The sequence below is a fragment of the Ictalurus punctatus genome, chromosome 12, assembly GCF_001660625.3.
Source record: "Ictalurus punctatus breed USDA103 chromosome 12, Coco_2.0, whole genome shotgun sequence".
NCBI classification, from domain to species: Eukaryota; Metazoa; Chordata; class Actinopteri; order Siluriformes; family Ictaluridae; genus Ictalurus; species Ictalurus punctatus.
Window position 1 is genome coordinate 21,704,284 of NC_030427.2, and position 19,427 is coordinate 21,723,710.

Genomic DNA, 19,427 nt, shown 5'->3' on the forward strand with positions numbered 1-19,427 from the left:
AATGAAATTAGGGACAATTTAACACTTTAGGTGCTATGCTAGTGTTGCTAACAAGTAAGGCTGCTTATAGCTACCGGATTAGCACTGTGCGAATGAAATCAGCATACCTAAATCAGCACCCACTCCTGCCAAACTATGTCAAGTTATTCATTTTATATTTGCTTGTATGGTTTCTCACAATGTAGGATATGTTATATAAAATAATGGGCTATTTAATAGCGAATAATAATAGATTAAAGTGATAACAACTCAGCACACTGGTTCATGTTTGGTATCATACTGCATAAGCATCAGACTTAGGTATAGTGATGGGATGATTTGGTTCCAGTGTATTTTTTGAAAATGTACTCATTCTACTTTAAGTATGGACATATTGTGTTACTCTATGTACAATGTTCAAATGTATGAGGCTGTAACTGGAGGCTATAAGCTTCATTTCCTTGTTAGCCTGGAAGCTCCAGTAAAAACAAAACTAAAGAAACAAAATTCTGACACCAAACATGTGACTACACTGCAGTATTGATCTTGAAACTGTGTTGCCAGATTGAAATAAAGGAGAAAATGGACACCTATTTCTTCTACATATTACACATCAGGCTTAATCATAGAAACATATTGACCCAGCAGCTAATTTGTTTAAAGTTTGCGGTTAAGCTAATGTTTTTGTACTCCAATATATATGTGGCAACCTGGAAAAATCCATCAGACGTTGCAGAGGATAAATCCAGTCGAACAGCTAAACAATGATGAAAAGTTGACCAAAAATTGGGTCAGTCTAAAGATTGTTAACTTGTTAGCTAAGCCAGCAGAGAAAACTCACTGAATTAATAACAGTGAGGCTCCTGTTCATTAAATGTAGTAACTGGCATTTAACTCAGGAATGAGGCAAGAAATGAGACTAACACGGATGATGCTGATGATCTTTACACACTGAGGACAACTGAGGGACTCGTACACGACTATTACAAAAGGTGCAAACATTCACTGATGCTCAAGAAGGCAACACGATACTGTACATTAAGAGCCAGGGGGGTGTAAACTTTTAAACAGGATGATGGAGTAAATTATTATTATTATTGTTATGTTTTTTTTATTTAGTACTGACCTTCAGAAGCTACATAAGATAGTTACATATCTCATAATAACAATTTACACCGAGAATCCTGTTCAAAAGTTTATACCCCCATGACTCTTAATGTATCGTGTTGCCTTCTTGAGAATCAACGAATGTTTGCACCTTTTGTAATAGTTGTGTATGAATAAAATAAAAGTGATTATTAAAATAAAATCCTTATTTTGAATACAAATCTTACATATCATGAAACATCAAAGTGAAAAATACAGTACTAAGATAACTAATATAAGCTTGCCAGTTAATGCATGCAACTATTTCGTACCACTACATGTCTAGGCATCCTGACATATTTGCACCACCTAAACAGTGATAGCACTTTTCTACAATTTTTAACATAACCTTTGCGGGGTTTATATGCCCTTTGTTTGGATTTTTGAACAATGAACGAAATGAAATGAGCCAGCTGCAGATTGCTAACTAACTGTTCAAAGGGTCCTGGTATAGAAATGTGGACTCAAATCATAACAGGTGATTCAGCATTGAGGAAAATTAATTATTAACCACATGAGTCACTCTGGAGTGGCAGCATGTGTTTAGCAGAGCAGCATGGAGGAGGGAGCGTTTTCAGATCGTCCCCACAAAAAGAAAAGCAACTGCCTCAGGCGGTTGGTGAGATGTGGCAGAGCTGTGTTATTTCCACTGGACTAACCATGTTTCCACTGAGGCGGTGTAGCATAAGTACACACACACACACACACACACACACACACACACACACACACACACACACACACACACACACACACACACACAGTCTTACTATCCTTGTGAGGACCTTCTGTTGACATAATTATTAATGATTATTGATGATATGCCTACACTTAAATCTAACCACAACCTTAACCCCAGTAACCAAAAGGAAACATATTAGCTCTTTTATTTTTGTTTTTTTTAAACAGATGCAGATTTTGGAAAAGAAAAAAAATCAGTTTCCCTCGCTGGGACCAGCCAAATGTTCACACAAGGTCAAAACTGTCAGACATTTCTATCCTTGTGAAGACACTTGGACATATAAACACAAACACACATTCATCCAAAACACTCAGATCCTTACAAGACATATGTTGTAGAGAACATGAAGGGGTCAAGTCCCTATTTCTGTCTGACGTCCACCATATCTCATCGTAACGCCGATTCTTCCAGCAAGCCCAGAGGACACAGTGTTCTTTGTACCCCACCAACCTCTCTCATCTATGTACTAATTCGCACGTGATTAAATCTCACACCATGCCCCTTAGGGTGAGGGATTTGAGGCTGGGCTGATGGTCACATCACTGTGTAGCAACGTGCATGTTCCTCACTGGAAGAAGTTAATGAAATGTTCATTGACATTGCACAGGGATTGATAGGGAACTAAACTGGTGAATACGTAAGGGAAGTTGGAAGCTAACTGCTAACTGTTGGAAAGAAAGACAGAGATATGACCACTTAATTGTTCAAGATTACTGCTGTGTGTAAACTGCAGATACAGACTTCCCAGCACGCGCATTATCAGCCACTCGGAGACGTAATGAGACAGTTTTAATTCATCTTGGACCATGAGTCTGATTTAATTAAACTGGCCCAGTAGCAAAAGCCCACCACATGCACATCATCCCACCAGCAGGATCGCTAGCAACAGCCATTCTGTCATTTCCTCTAATTAAAAAATGCAGTGCTTCAATCAGACCTGGCTTATTCTTCATAACACACAGACAGACAAGTACACATGCCACTTAACAACAAGTATGAGTAATGCTTTAGTAGAGAATTAAAGTACTTTTGTGATCATGGTGGATTTTGCAAAGCTTGCAAAGCAACACAAAGGTTGTACACAAAAATAGGACAAAAGAATAAGAATGCTGTCTTTATTTGTATTGTTTTGAATATACAGTCCCATCCAAAACTATTGGAACGGCAAGGTTAATTCAATTGTTTGTGCTGTACAAACAGTATGGCCTATATATTTCTGCACTTGAAGTCTTCATCGAACAGTGGATTGTGATACATTCACCCCTGGTCTGTGAAGGTTGTTGGTGATGTCACTAACTGCTGTTATATATAGCACCTTTTAACCTTAGCGGTTCTACACAGCACTTTATAGTGTTTCTTATTCATCCATTCACATATAAACTCACACATGCAAGGTGCTGGTCTGCCATCAGGAGCAACCAGGGGTGCAGTGTCTTGCCCAAGGACACTTCAGCATGTGGAGGGGCCAGAGATCAAACCTACTAACCAACCCTGCAATTGGTGGACAACCCACTCCACCACCTGATCCACAGCCACTCCAGATTTATTGTTTTAAACAATGAATGCAGGTGAAACTGGTGGAACCTAGGGCTCAAACCAATGATAGACATTCAGAGCTAATAATTCTTTAATCAATTGAACAGGGCACACCTGAGCAGCAAGAAACACCTATCAGTCACATGTTCCAATATTTTTGATCACTTGAAAAAAAATGGGTGTGTTCAAACAATAGGTACCATGTTCTAAGTTGTTCAGCACATATAGATGTAAATATGAGGAAATGAAAGCTGGAATTCTGATTTATCATCCCATGTGTATGTTTTGATCTCAAATCCAAATGTCTTCACTGTATAATGAAAACGATAGAACTGGTTGTCGCTCCCAAATCGCCCATAGGAGTTTCAACTGGGTTGAAATCTAGTGTCAGGTAAGGCCACAGCGTATGTTTCTATCATATGTTTGCTTCATTTTTATACACATCAAGCCATTCAGTGAGCCCTGGCATAATGCAAGAGACCATGGTTCATTCAGAGACCACAGCAGGCGCTGTTGTAAGAGTAAGAGGCCCAGTGTACAAGGCCACATGAGCTTTTTATCTGGACACGAGTCAGTTAGCAGTGTTTCTCAAAACAAATAACTCCTCCTTTCTGCTTAGTTTTGGCTCACAGCCACATATACATGCTCAGTAAAGATATAGAGAGATCGCATAAAAATATATGTGTGCAACTGTGACTCTATCCTCTAAGGGGACAATCTATGGCAGCAAAATGCTTCCTACATCATAACAGAGCCACTCTCACTGTAGGAGTCAAACCTTCAGGCCTGTACAGTTCTCTTGGTGCATGCCATACATGTATTTGCCTCGCCTACGTGAAAATATAGTGAAGGATGACTGACCACATCTCTGTAGACAAGTATCTGTGGTGTTTGCACTGAAGTATGTCTTCATCTTTATATTGAGTACTACATCTCTACTATGATATCCATCTCTATGTAGTTGCCGATGCAACCTTCTTTGCAAAATCCTGATCACGTCCTGCATTGACATTCACAGTCACCTGAAGAACAGATGATCCTCTGTTTTTCTTTACATACTGACTAATGCACAGACATCACTGTCACTGAATGTGCACTTTCCACCCATTCCACTTACTCTGTTTACTTACATCTATGGATTTCTTTACCATAGATCTAAATGTCAATCACTGTTTCTATTGAAAAAAAACAGTTGAACAGTGACTGAAGCTCCTGTCATCCACGTTCCAATAATGAACCCTCCCTCAAAGTCACTTAAATTGCAATCATGATCCAAAATCAAGATCACATTGGCCTTACTCAGTATTTCTATATACACCACAGAAGACTGTAGGAAGTTAATCGCATAATTGGATTATACAGTACATCTCTCTGGAAGAATCTGCACTCATTACGTTTCTCCATTCATTTATTCAGGTATTTCCTTTAATTTCTCACTTGTCTGGGTATGTGTTTGTATGATGGTATAGTCAGGGTTGACAGATTTGTGTGAACTATGCACCCCAATGAACAAACTGTATTAAAACACATATCTGTCCTGAATAGTTCTTTCAGCAAAGTGCTAAAATGATCTTGATTACATGCTACATATAAATACAGAATATGTATGATAATGGATGAAATGGATAATGGATTCTCCGTGAAACCCAAACACCTGGAATTTTTTAGGCAACAGTCATGAAGCTAATAGATATGCAGCTGCTAACTGTCCAAACCTTAGTACATCGAATAGAGTATCTAATCAGTTCATCATACTTCCATTTAATCCTCCATTTTTGCACTGATTTTCCATTTTTTTTATATCAACTTGTTGTACAATATGTATGTGAAGGTACAATATGTATGTGAAGTCATTGGATTGGTTCATTCCATCCTTGGGGTGGTGGAAAGCACAGAATAGTTTGAGATAGAGCACTAGCTTTGGGAGCAGCAGTGGGCAATAGGTTTTTACACCTTTGCAGATGCAATGAAACCTATCCACGGTTTGGACTGAAGAAGAAGCTTGTTAAACCACTAATACATATTCTGTATATGCAAACTGATAGCAAATTTTTAATTACATTACGGTTTGAAGCAGGGTTATCAGTCATAAATGGCAGTCTTAACAATTGTCACTGGGGGAAAAAAGCAGCAGCGTTAACCTGCCTCTTATCCTGGTTTTGACTCATGAATCATTGCGTGCAAGTTTGATTCATTTGCCATTTTTCAAAGTGACCTTTAAAAATAGCTGAAAACCACAAAGAAAGGAAAATGGTCTTTATGCAGCTGTACAGTGTACAAAAGGTTTCTTTTCTATTTCCAACTTGGAAGGAATCTGGCATCAGAATTAGCCATTGTACTGAGCCCTTGGTGCAGTAGAGGGTTGAGGGCCAACAGTGGCAGCTTGGCACTTTTTGGACTTGTATTCTTTGTAAAAGAAGCTCTTGACTTTAAATGCCAAGCCACCACTGCCCTACTGAATAGTCCGAGCGTATACCTGAGAAAGATTTAAGTGCGGAGGTGATCTCACAGCCGAATTTGCTAGTAGAGAACCATTAATTTTTTAAAATTTTATTTATTTATGTATTTATTTATTTTTACCAGAGGTCAAAATATGGACCTCTACTCTGTTTTGGGGTTTCCCATGTTCTCCATTGAATTATTTGTGATGTCACACTCCACAGTAGTGTTTAATGGCTCATAAGAAAGTCAGGGCTTCAAAAAATGTGCAGTTTTTCATAAGTATCTCTTTTTTTATCTAGCCTACTAGGTTTAAATTGATCATCTTATTGTCAGTTGTATACAGTGTTTTACTATCAAAAAAGCTTTAGTTGTGCTGTCTGTTTTATCTCTGTACTCATAAGGGGTGGTGTGAATTTTCCTTTCCCATCACCCTGCTTACAAGCAGCTAAACACAAAGTCATGATACTCTACACACAGAAACCCAACAGTGTCCTGACTAATCTTATAATAAACTTGCGGTGATGGAAAATTTTTTTTCTTTTTTATTTACACCGATTGAAAAAGGCAATTTCCTTTCCACCAATGGAATGATACGCTAGTGTAGTGTGAGAAAGGGTTAAAGTTGAACTACCTTAAAGTCGGCCCTATGCTGGCTTCTACAGGCTCTCTGGATATACAGTTTGATCCTTCATTATACCTTCACACAATGTTGAAATCGTTGTTTGTATCTACTAGCCCATCAATTGTTAAAATGCCTAGGGTGAGTCTAACCAACTGTTTTTTTTTCACCTTTATGAAGGAGCAGGAGTGCTGAATTTAGCTGCATTGGTTTAATTAATAAAAAGTGTCTTTAGCCTCTTCTGTTTAATATTTAATTTAAGATAAAGCAGTCCATGATAAGAGCTCTGAATTACATAAAGGGATAAATGAGTAAATGCTGAGCAGCCTTGATGACTCAATTCGTATGCATTTGTAAAATTACTATAAATTCCCATGAATAGATCTATATCAGCATTATCTGGCATGGAGTCGAATCAGGCTGGGTTACTATTAAAGAGCCTTGTGTTGTCCTCAACGCAGAGGTTCAGTTACTCTCCCAGAAACTGAGCTCTGAGAGAATGACCACCTGCTTTCCTATTGCTGTTCAGCAAATGGACAGTGATTGAGAATGAGAGAAAGCACAAATGTAATTATTTCATGGCAGAGAATGGTGAAGGATCCAGGGAGGGGTGGCTAGAGGCCCACCAGTGTGTCCAGATGACAGTGAGATAGCTCACTGTGCAGAGTGCTGGCTCAAATGTCAGATGTTCTGCATAATTAAATAAGAGGAAGAGTCACCATGCAGGAGCAGAGTGAGTCATAAAATGCAGACATTTAAGCGAAACCTATACCAAATGCACAATGCACATCCTGATTTTCCAAAGTATTAGATATCCAAAGTTTAACAAAATATATATAATCATGAAAAATTGATAATGTCACATCATCACTAGAATTTCTTACATTTGTTTGACTCAACGTAGTGCAATATACTGAGTATTGAATATTATACTGAGTATCTAAAATAGAGTTGTTGTTTTTATAATTCTAAGTAGTTTGTCAAGCCAAAGAAGTGGAAAAAAGGCTGTTAGTGAAGCAGTATGATAAAATTTGATGATAGTTATCTTAGGGATGCCTCACACAAGCAAAAATCAAGACATGCTTAATGTCCTAATGTACCCAGACCAGTTGTCTGGTCCAGAAACTCATTCTCCACTCATAATTATATGACTTCCTATTTACATTCATTGCTGCTACATAAATATTCATACAAATTACTGAACGATAATATGCTGCCAGGCTAATCCAGATAGTCCCTAGTGAACTGTGAGAGATATTCTCTCCAACGAGTCCTGAGTCTGCCCCATGGTCTCCATCCATTGTAAGTTGAGGTGGTCTCAACTGGTTCTGCTTGATTTGTTGGAAAACTGGCTCCACAACTCTCCAAGATTTCTCTGCTACATCTCCTCATCCTATCACAGAAAATAAGTCCAGCATCCCAGCAAGGAACCCCAGAGAGCTTCAGTTTGAATATTGAGCTCCTGCTTCACCACCACAGATGGTGTTTAAGCAAGTTCTCTTTTTCCATCACTCATGAATAAGATCTCAATTTACTTCAACTCCTTCGCCAGGAGCAATGTCTCTGTCCCCACCAGAAGGGAGCATTCCACTGTTTTCTGGGAGAAAACCATGATGGCCTCGAAGTTTTTTTCTTATCCCAGCCACTTTACACTTAGCAGCGAGTGTGTGTCGGAGGTTCTTCAGATTCAGCAAATAATACCTCACCAACCTTGGCTGTGCCTTGAAATGTCCATGAAAACCACAAACAGGAGTGGAGATAAGACACACCCTTGACAGAGTCTGACACCCATCTTAAACGTTTTTTTCTTAACACCAAGAATGTGGACAGACCTCTCACTGAGTCTACACAGAAACGAGATCACAGCGATCCAGATACCACTTAGTCCTGCAGTACCTCCCATAAAAAATGCTGTAGACAGAATAAAAATAATATAGATATACTGTTCAAAATTATACTTTTGATATTTGCACGCTCAACAGTGGCTTTATTAAAGATCACAAGGCACAGTGTTTTAGTAAAGTAAATAGTTTGCCATCCTTTGTTTCATGAGCAGATTATAACCAGTTTCTATAACAGGTTGTGGTGGAAGTTTCCTCCAAATTTCAACCAATGGGTCTTTCAGTTCATCCACACTAGATCATCAGCAATGTACTAATTTCTTCTCCATTGCATCCCAAAAATGCTGTATAGGGTTTAGTTCAGGGTTCTGAGAAGTTCTCTTCCAAAAGGCGGCTTTAGGCTTAAGATCAATATCCTGCTGTAAAATCCACTTCACTGATTCCTGCAAGCTTGCAACCATATTGTATGCTTCTGTCTTCATGAACACAAGCTCACCAACACCACTGTAGGAAAAACACACCAGACAGTCTGATTGGAATTCTGCTCTTGGCGTCCACACTCTACCATCACTCTTCTATCCAAATTCGATTTGGATTCCTCTGAAGACAGAACAGTTCTCCAGAAGCTGCTGTCTTTTTCTGCATATTCTAGTGCAAATTTCATCCTTGCTGAAACCCTTCTTGAAACTGATGAATGGTTTCCACTCTCTCTCTCGCTCTCTCTCTCTCTCTCTCTCTCTCTCTCTCTCTCTCTCTCTCTCTCTCTCTCTCTACCCACACTCATTTATCTTGTTTTGAATAGTTTGTGCTATAATTGTATCTGGTAATTCTCATTAATGTCTGAAGCAATCCTTGCTGCTGTTTCCCACCTGATTTTCTTGATTTTTCTCACAATTGTGCCTGTATATTGGCAACTGCGAAGGAAGGAAGATTTTAGGGATTTTGCTGATCTTATGCAAACAGATGATGCTAGACCTTTTCTTAAAACTTACTTCTCTCTTCTTATTTATTTATTTATTTTTTAAACAGTGTATCAATTTATATATATATATATATATATATATATATATATATATATATATATATATATATATATATATTTAAACATAACAGTTTATTCCAGACTGAATTCAGATAACACTTCCAGAAATGCATAATCATGACCTGCGTCTCATAAACAATCAACATTACAAATGACCTGGAACACTGAACTTACAAAACTACAGAAGTGATTTACTGTAAATACTCTACTCTACCAAGTACAAATATCTTGAATATAGTCAAAATGACCTAGTATTTACAGGCCCCTCAGAAATTATTGGAGCGGCAAGGCCAATTCCTTTGTTTTTGCTGTACATTTGGGTTTGGGATCAAAAGATGAATATGAGACGACAGATCAGAATTTCAGCTTTCCTTTCCTGATATTTACATCTAGATGTGTTAAACATCTTAGAACTTGGCATATTTTGTGGTAGACAGTCCAATCTTTAGGCTGCATCAAACCGGTGACAGACTGACATCACCAAACTCTTGCACTTTTCTTTTGTGTTGCTTTTCAAGGCTTGTACTCCAGGCTTGCACTCTGAAATTCTGATCTGTCATTTTATATTCATCTTTTTATCTCAAACCCAAATGTCTTCAATGTATACAGTCCCCTCTGAAAATATTGGAACAGCGAACCCAAGTCTATTGTTTTGTTTCTCCAATACTTTTGGAGGGGACTGTATAAGATAAGAATAGACAGATAGAATAAACCAAATATAATATTAGTAAACTTATTTCTTGACATGTTTATTCATTTCAAGCTTGTTCTTATACCTTGGGAGATAATTTTGCTTCTTTCTAGAAATAAATGCTTAAAATTTGCAAAATGATCTGCCAATAGAATAAACAAATTTGAAGCTTTGAGTAAAAATGTCTAGAAATGGATTTGACAATCTTATGTTGAGTTTGTTGTAATCTGATGATAAGAACTACTAGATAAGTTTGAATACATTCAAGTATTCAAGATATTTCCACTTGTATGATGATAGATGTCATTTCCAGTAGTGCTATATGTATCTGTTGGCTTTAGTAGTCATTACACCACATTTCTTTTGCTCTGGTATTTATCCTGAAAGAAATATTTGCGTATTGTTGTACTTTAATGCATCAGTACTGAATTGGGACAACATTACTAAATGTCTGATGCCAAAACAGTGCACAATACGGTAAATAGGGAATAAATTCAGACAGTCATGGACAGTCGTGTCCTGGTCAAATCTACTGGTCTGATGGAATGTCAAGTAATGTTGATGATCATATTCTGTGTACTGGACAGTGGGATTAACATACCTTCCTAGCTTTTCTTTTTCCCTTGCACCTAAAGAAGATCGCACCCAGTCGAAACAGCTCCATGCACCAAGAGACCTATGCTTTCATTATCTGTGTTGTTTGTCTTGTGTGCTCACTTACTCATTGGTTTTTGCCCTCTACATTATTCATTTATCAATGTCACATTGCTGTGCTGTTCTTGTACCGCATTTATCCACATCGTCTTCTCTTTCTATTTGTGTCCCTTTCACTGTCCTTTGGTTATACACTTCTCCCTGTCATTATGTGTCCTTTGTAATTCCACACTGTCTGAGCCAAGCAAATGGGTTGTGTAAGTGGACAACAAACTTATGGTAGTTCAGAATGCTGAGTTAACTAACTCAAGGCTGGGGGAGGTATGTGTGTGTGTGTGTGTGTGTGTGTGTGTGTGTGTGTGTGTGTGTGTGTGTGTGTGTGTTTATTCTGCAGCATTTTGTGACATTGCTTCAGCACAGGCCCTGGAAAGACATGCATCAATAACGCAGGACGAAGTAGGACCTGGTGATTTGCACAACAAGCACAAAGGGTGAAATCCGACAGTAGGTGGGTGCCGTCCCTATTTAAGTAAATGTGGAACATATTGACTTTGTGGCAGTGCTGGTATAATCTGTGGCAAGGGCAGGGCAGTGAAGGGGAAACTGGGGGAAGGGACCAAAGTTCAACTCTGGGATTAGAGAGATGGGGGTAAATGGAACAAGCAGACCCCTGATAGGAAAGCATATCAGCATATATTATAACAATCTCAGATACAGCTGCATAGGCTGTTGCAGAAAGCATTTTACCATTCATTAACACACAAAAAGAAAAACATTTAAGGATTTGCAAATATTCTGTAATTTCTATCTTGAAACGATTGTTATAACCATGTCGAGTTTATGTTTTTACAAACTGTGTAAAAATTCCATTATATTTTCTTCCTTTATCTCATCATACTTCGCTTGACAGTAATGTGATCTGATTTTTTAAAAAAAATGCAAAACACACAAACAAAATTCTCAAACATGGGCCATATTCTGATGATGACCCTAAAGGAGGCAGTGCATACTTCAGCCAGAATGCTGGGAATGTTATGAGCCTGTAACAAACTCCCTGCAGGGCAAGAGAAAACATAACACACACACACGCACTCACACACGCACACACACACACACACACATGCACTCACACAGAGTGATGGGAAAATAAAGAGGAGGAGTAGATCAACAATATTTGTCATAGTTTGGTCTATTAGGTTTCAGTAACTGGTACCCACATGCATCTTACACACTGTTACACTATGTTTTGATCTAACAGACACACACACACACACACACACACACACACACACACACACACACACACACACACACACACACACACACACACACACACACACACGCCATGCACGTACAGAGTGTGGAACAGAGTGTCCTGTGTTGGATGAGGATAAACAGTTTGTGTGATAAGGCTGAGGATCATGTTGTGAGCACATTCATTACTCACGAACTCATCAGCACCATGAGAACAAAAACACATTCCTGCAAAGCAGGGCATTTCAGAAGAAAAATACATGTACACATGCAGCATTATGGGGAGTAATGCTGAACTTTGACCTCTGTGAGCACACAACACACCTACACTTTTGGGCCAAGATGACTGTGCTAAGAATTAAGTTATATTCTGATTTTTTATTTATTTTTTTTTTTTACAGACATCAATTTCCTAGTGTGGAAATACAGATTGACACTGAGCCGCTTTTAAATCAGCAGTTGTTTATAAAGAAATCATCAAATCTTTCACCGCACTTCTGAGACACACGCTAATGTGCTTTAAGCGAATGCTGGGTAATTCTTTTTCACTTTTATCACACTTTCCTACTAGCTGTTTCTCCTTTCATTACACTTAATGATGGGGCATAATTGGTTTTGATCATCATCCACTCAATGGAGTGTATCCCTGGTGAAATCTTGCTCTCTCTCTCTCTCTCTCTCTCTCTCTCTCTCCCTCTCTCTCTCTCTCACACACACACACACACACACACACACACACACACACACACACACACACACACACACACACACACACACACACACACACAAGATTGCTGATTGCAGGTAACGCATGATTAAGGACAGCTCCTGAGAGTTAAGGGGTTTACTAAGAAAACAATAATCTTAATCATCTCTCTCTCTCTCTCTCTCTCTTTCTCTCTCTCTCTCTCTCTCTCTCTCTCTCTCTCTCTCTCTCTCTCTCTCTCTCTCTCTCTCTCTCTCTCTCACTCTTGCCACTAAACAAATTGCAGATTGTAAGACCACATAATTCTTTGCATTTGCTGCCTGTCTTTACTCTCTTTATTCATTTTGATTACCCTGTTCTCGCTTTGTCGCTCTGTTCCTGTTTTTGGCTTTACGCTCAACAACTCACAAATCATAAAAGCCGTTTATTCCCTTCTTACTTTTATTCTACTCTCCTGTTTGTTTGTTTTTTTTTTTTTTGCTTTCTTCCACATATGTATTTGAACATGGCTCTTCCCAATGCTTATTTAACAATAGCTCTTGCTACAGTAATACTACTTATGTGAACAATTTATTTTCCACAACACTTTACGATGAATGTGCTTTCAAGAAAAACCAGCAGTTGTGACCTGTAATAACTGAAGCGTGAATGAACAGCAATAACACTCGACTGTTCTTTTTAGTCCTTAATTCCAAGTAGGAAAGATGAAGCATATTGGTATAGAACATACTGGTGTGAAGAAAATGCATCAGCAGATTTTGGGACTTTTATTTGAGCAACAACAGTGGTATGGGATTGTGTTTAATTTACCATGAATTGTGTTCGCGGCACCCAAACAGGTAATCATCGTTGTGACATTTTGATGTGTGTTTAAGGCATTTGTTAGCTGGGTGGAGGAGTACACACAGTCTGTCCTGTTAATTATTAATCACGCTTATTCTGAAACAGTTTTTTTTAATGAGCAAGCCAGAATTATTTTCCTAAAATGTCTGAATCAGAAAAATCGGGCAAATTTCCAAACCAAAAGAAAATTGTTGTGTTTAGACACTGCTGAAAAAACAAACAAACAATAGAAACCCTCATAGAATTTGTAATGGTATTAATAGTTAGAATGGGAATTGTATTTGTTTTAATGGAAACTGTAAAAAACAAAACAAAACAAAAAACTATGGTTGTAATAGTCCCTGTGGGTCGCTACTGTTAATTTTTTGCCTTCTATTGGTGCCATGTTATGTCTAGTGGATACCGTTAAGGACCAATAATGGTTAGCTAATGGATTGTAATGGCCTTGTGGAAACCATTAGAATTTCTGTGATGGTTTCTATTGTTGTTTTTTTCAGCAGGGCAGGCAATTAGGAGATTACTGTTCTAACGAGCCCTGTCTTTGCAGCACCCATTTCACCTCAGCTAAGTATCAGTGAAGAATCAAGCTAACAGGCTTAACAGGCTTAGCTTGCTAGATATCTAAAATGTCTATTTTATATTGCTGTAACAAACCTAAGTAGGTCACCTAAAGTCACAAAGAAACTAGATAGATCATGTTCTTACAGAGGAGTTGCCTGAAAAATGTTATGTCTTGAAGGTGCCCACAAACAACACATTTGTAAGTGTCAACAAACCTTCAATTTCTTTAAATGCTCTGAGTTTCTATGAGATAGATATACATGTCTGGCCATTGAAAGTGAGGTCATTGCTTAGCATCTTTTAGCCACTGACAGGATACCAAGCCATAGGAATCTTTCTAGAGTTAAACCATTTTACATTGTTACTTTGGCTGAATAGCACACCCTGTCTTTTAGTGATAATCTAGAATAATAAGCAGATAACATTTTAGCTCATCTCAAACTAAGCTCATCTCTCTTTTTTCAAACAAAATATATAAAATTCTTAATTCAATGTTGTCATATACTGTACATATAAGCAGATGTATAGTACAAGAAAATGCCTACACAAACAGAGCGATCAAAAGATATTTCAACATTTAAGTATGAAAAAGTTTAGGAACTGAATGCAGACTAAAGAAGTAGATCACGTTTATTTTCTTTGCTGTCAACTGCAATATGATATAAGGAAATGTGAATAAGGAAATGAAATTGAAGACTAATACAATGATATATAAATGAGAAGGAGGTGGTAAAACTTTCATTATTATTATAATTATATTATGTTATAATTATCACATGAATAACTGCAAAATTGACTTAAGTTACATGGCTTCCACCCTCATTATTTGGCAGCTAAAATACAGTGCCCTCCACAAATATTGGTACTCTTGGAAAATATGAGCAAAGAAGACTGTGAAAAATTTTCTTTATTGCTTAACCATTTGATCTTTTGTTAAAAAAAAAATCACAAAAATACTCTACTCTCATGGATATCAAACAATTGCAAACAAAGCACAGGTTTATAAAAAAAAACTTTGTTAAATGTAGGTGTGCAACAATTATTATCACCTCTATGAATTCATATGAGAAAAATATTTGAAGTATATTCTCATTTATATTTAAATTTTTTTTTAGTTCACCTGGGTGACTATGAACAGGAAATTGTTCAACCATTACTTCCTGGACCTCGAAATTTGAAGGATCTAGAGAGATTCTGTATGGAGGAATGGTCTCACACCCCTTGCCATGTATTCTCCAACTTCATCAGGCATTATAGGAGAAGATTCAGAGCTATATATATATATATATATATATATATATATATATATATATATATATATATATATATATATATATATCCCAAAAGTCATTGCACAACTTGGTAGCTGGGATGTGTCAAGACTTGCAACAGACAGATGGAGAAATTTACTCATTTCCTTAGTTTAGGAACTTCTTTTTTCCTTTACCCAACCATTCCATATCAGCAGCCTGGTACCAATGATTTCTGAGTTTGTACCTGAAATATCTAAGATATCCTCATTTATATTTACATTCATTCATTCACACATACTATACAATCACACACTACACAAGCTTTCAGTTAGAGAGAATTACTTATTTCTCACGAAAATAAATGCAAGAACTGTCTATCGGGTGACTTTGTCACTGTTTTGTGTGGAAACAAGAAAACAGAGAAAGTAGAGAAAATGTGGAGGAAATATTGGTTGGGGAGCCACAGGCAGCATATAGTTGGTGAAAAGAAGCCTAGTTACTATTGTTATATTTTTGGTGTTCCTAACAACCATTTGGGCATGACATGGCAATTATTTTTTTATTACTATTCTTACATTTTGCCCTCGCCGTCCTACACAAGTAGATGGATGATTAACTGGGTTCAGGGATCTGTGGCACAGATTCATTTGAGAGCAGATTAATTTATTCTCTCTTGGGCTCTCATTGGCTGTTTCTTGTCTCTGTACGTGCAACTATTCCAACATTATTCAGTGCCAAGAAAATCAAACATGCTTGAAAATATTGGAACCTTTGCAGACTGAGAAAATTACATCGCTGAACTGTTGGATGATTGCACCATGGGAGATTGCAACAAGTAGTCACTGAGCTGGGGGGTGTAGTCACTGAGCAACCAGTTTGTTCATTGACCAGGAAATAGGGGCTAAAATAAAAAAAGGCTGAGAAGTAGGGTGAATACAGGTCTAGAACAGAGCTGCTTAAGAAGTAAACAGTGGTAAAAGTGCAACTAGAGAGGTAAAGTTTGTCTTGACAAAGCTGGTCTGAAAGTTTAAAATAGTTAACAGTTTGAAATCTGAAGCCAATATGTCTAGAGTTGGATAGGTGTAGAGGGTGCCAAAACCTTTACAGCTGGGCGGACAGGGTGCCAATACTTTTTGAGTTAGACGGATAGGGTGCCAATACTTTAACAGCCAGAAATTTTGTATGCAAGTTAATGGGAATTTTGGCCAATGTGAGTTTGTGTAATAGCAATTAGAAATTCCGATCACTTCCGAACAAAAGACATAGCAACTTGAGACAAAACAGGCTGAAGTTGTAGAGTTGGGTGCATGTAGCTTGAAAGCTCTAGGAAGAGTAACAACTGAAAATTGTGGGCTTCAGAATAATAGTAGTAATAATAATTATAATAAGGCAACATAATTACATCAGACCAGAAAGAAGTGTGAGATCAGACAGAGCCACAATGGATCCTGATTGGTTGGCATAAGCTCTTCTACTATGTAGTCTTATGAACAACTCTCTTAGTAAGAAGTTTCTATTTCACCCCTTCTAACTTCCAGGGGTTGTGAAAATCACAACTTGTCCACCTTCCAATAAAGTCACGTGCTGATGTGTGAAGCAACATTTGCAATAAATGCCACCGTTCTACAACCATCTTTCTATTGCTTTTTCTCATCTCATACACACACTGGTTGGACCACTGGAGCTACAAGTATCCTGTTCTCCAAAGCTGACTCCTATCTCCTAACTTCTCTTTTACCATGGAGTGAGTGAATTGTTTCTTACATTCCTACATCCTTGCTAGCACTTCTAGCATTGTTAGCATCACTCTGTACAGTTTGCGATTTACATACTATTGTTCTGTGTTGTTGCTCCATGGCAAGACTCACGTCTCATTCATCCAACCTCTTGAGAGACCAAATTAATTTAATTAATTTCTTCATCAAAATCATTAATGTGTATACTAGATCCCTTACCTACATGTTCCTTTAAACAGATTATTCCAGAAGTAATCAAACCCCTTTTAAAAATAATTAACTGGCTACGTACTTAAATTATTTACACTAGCAGTTATCAAACCTCTTCAAAAGATAATCAATTCTTCCCTTAGCACTGGCTATGTACCTAAATCATTTAAACTAGCAGTTATCAAACCCATGATTAAAATACCTTACCTCAGCCCCTTTCAATCGTCCAGCTATAGGCCAATATCAAATCTCCCCTTTATCTCCAAGATCTTAGAAAAGTTTCTAGCACAGCAAATATGCTTGTACCTACATAGAAATAGCATTCATGAAATGTGTCAGTCAGGATTTAGGCCTCATCATAGTACAGAAACAGTTCCTTTTTTTCAAGGTAAAGGAGCAGATCCAGAGGGCTCACAGGCATAGAGTGTTGTGGTGAACTGGTAAGTTTGGATGCTCTTGTACCCCACTTTCATGTGTCCACCCAGGTTTGTTGAAGGTGGGGTGGCTGGCTGCCTTGGATGTCCCAGGGCACCCTCGTGTCTGTGTTCCCTTCTGGCGCTCCCTTTCAGTTATGCTGTCATAGCTAGTCTTCCCAGAGTCCCTGCTTGCACTCATGCAAACTACATTGTCCTTAACCATTACGGGGCAATAAGCTCCTCTCTCTTTCTGTCGAGCTACACATGATACTCCTAACATACCAGTGATACTGACCCCTCTGGACCTGCCTGATCCATCCTGATGCTCTACGTCTGGTTGTAGTTCTCATCAACTGTCTTATACTGTTGCTGAGGATGGCCCCACATGATGCAGCCTAAAGATCATTGAGATTGCTGAGGATGGTACCACTGAAAAACCATAAAGATAGCTTTGGACATCAATTCATATGAACAGTTATGCTATGATGGCTAGGACTGCAATTGCTATTATAGCTTTATTACTGCAATTACCACAAACAGTTTTGCACTCAAATCTCCATCAGTGAACAGTGGAGAAGTTCAACAAAACAGACTTCATTTAAAAACTGTAATGAATTTTCTTGGTTATACAACTGCACAATTTGACCATGTAGTATTAGCACATTTATAGAAGGGATTTACTTATTTATAATTGCACTATCCATTGTAACCCAGATGAGGTTCCCTTTTGAGTCTGGTTCCTCTCAAGGTTTTTTCTTCATATCGTCTCAAGGAGTTTTTCCTTACCACCGTCGCCTCTGGCTTGCTCATTAGGGATAAATTCACACATTGGGACAATGTTCATTGTTAAAAGCGCTATACAAATAAATGATTCAGGCATGATACAGTCTTATAACTCAAAGAAGGCTTGCCTGTAATAACAATAAATGTGAACAACACTAGTCATTTGGTTAGCAAAAACATATCTAGACAGATTCACTATGTACACACTGAGGGGTTGTTGAGAGTGCTTAGTATTAAATGTATTATCTTCTAGAAGAGGTCACATCGAAACAACTATGATATCTGAGACCATATTTGAGATAACTAAAGCATCAGAGACCAAATCAGGCAACTGCAATCTGTAAAAATGGCTCTTGTTAACCATAATAATACACTCCTACAGCCACTGGCCTTCAGTCTCCTACACCAGTGAAATATTTTCTACCTTTTACTGACCAAAAAACAAAATGTCTTGTAATGTGGTTTGCAGCCTGTGTGGTATGCTCTTATAAATATACTTACAGTACTGACTGATTTTACTTTACCAAGAACCTTATTGTATAGCTGTAACATTGCTATGCCTGTGTTGTTATAACAGTAAATATACTGTAACATTAACCTTACTATAAAACTAGTTTACAATAACTAGAAACTACTAGAACCAGTAAATATTAGAAACTGTATAAATGGTGTCAATTTTAATTGCAATAAGTACTTAGCCACTTTGTTGGCAGTAAATTACTATACATTAATATATAACCTTTGTTTTTTTTGTTTTTGTTGTTGTTGTTTTTTTTACAGTGAAAAAAAAAGTTTGACCCAAACTCAAAAGTACTGGGTAATACTATATATAATAAAATGTAATAAAAATAAAGGGTGGTACTTTGAGATGGTGACTCTCTATCAAGAGCCAATCCTCTACTCATTTTATCTTTAACCTTTTCTTCTTTTGAGTTTTTTTGCTGTTTTCACAGTTTTCAAACAAACAAAGGAG

At 37.7% G+C, this 19,427-nt stretch overlaps 1 protein-coding gene and 1 long non-coding RNA gene across 2 annotated transcripts in view; one reads left to right on the plus strand and one right to left on the minus strand.

Annotated features, from left to right (window-relative positions):
- Window positions 1-19,427, minus strand: part of ctps1a (CTP synthase 1a) — a 50,211-nt gene that overhangs the window by 21,375 nt on the left and 9,409 nt on the right. The gene's annotated exons all lie outside the window — the stretch shown is intronic.
- The window catches only part of LOC124628688 (uncharacterized), an 11,704-nt gene continuing 8,119 nt past the window's right edge, over window positions 15,843-19,427 (plus strand). Inside the window, exons 1-2 of the long non-coding RNA XR_006983298.2 lie at window positions 15,843-17,053; window positions 17,644-17,695. This is a non-coding gene — a long non-coding RNA (uncharacterized LOC124628688). The remainder of the gene's footprint in view (window positions 17,054-17,643; window positions 17,696-19,427) is intronic.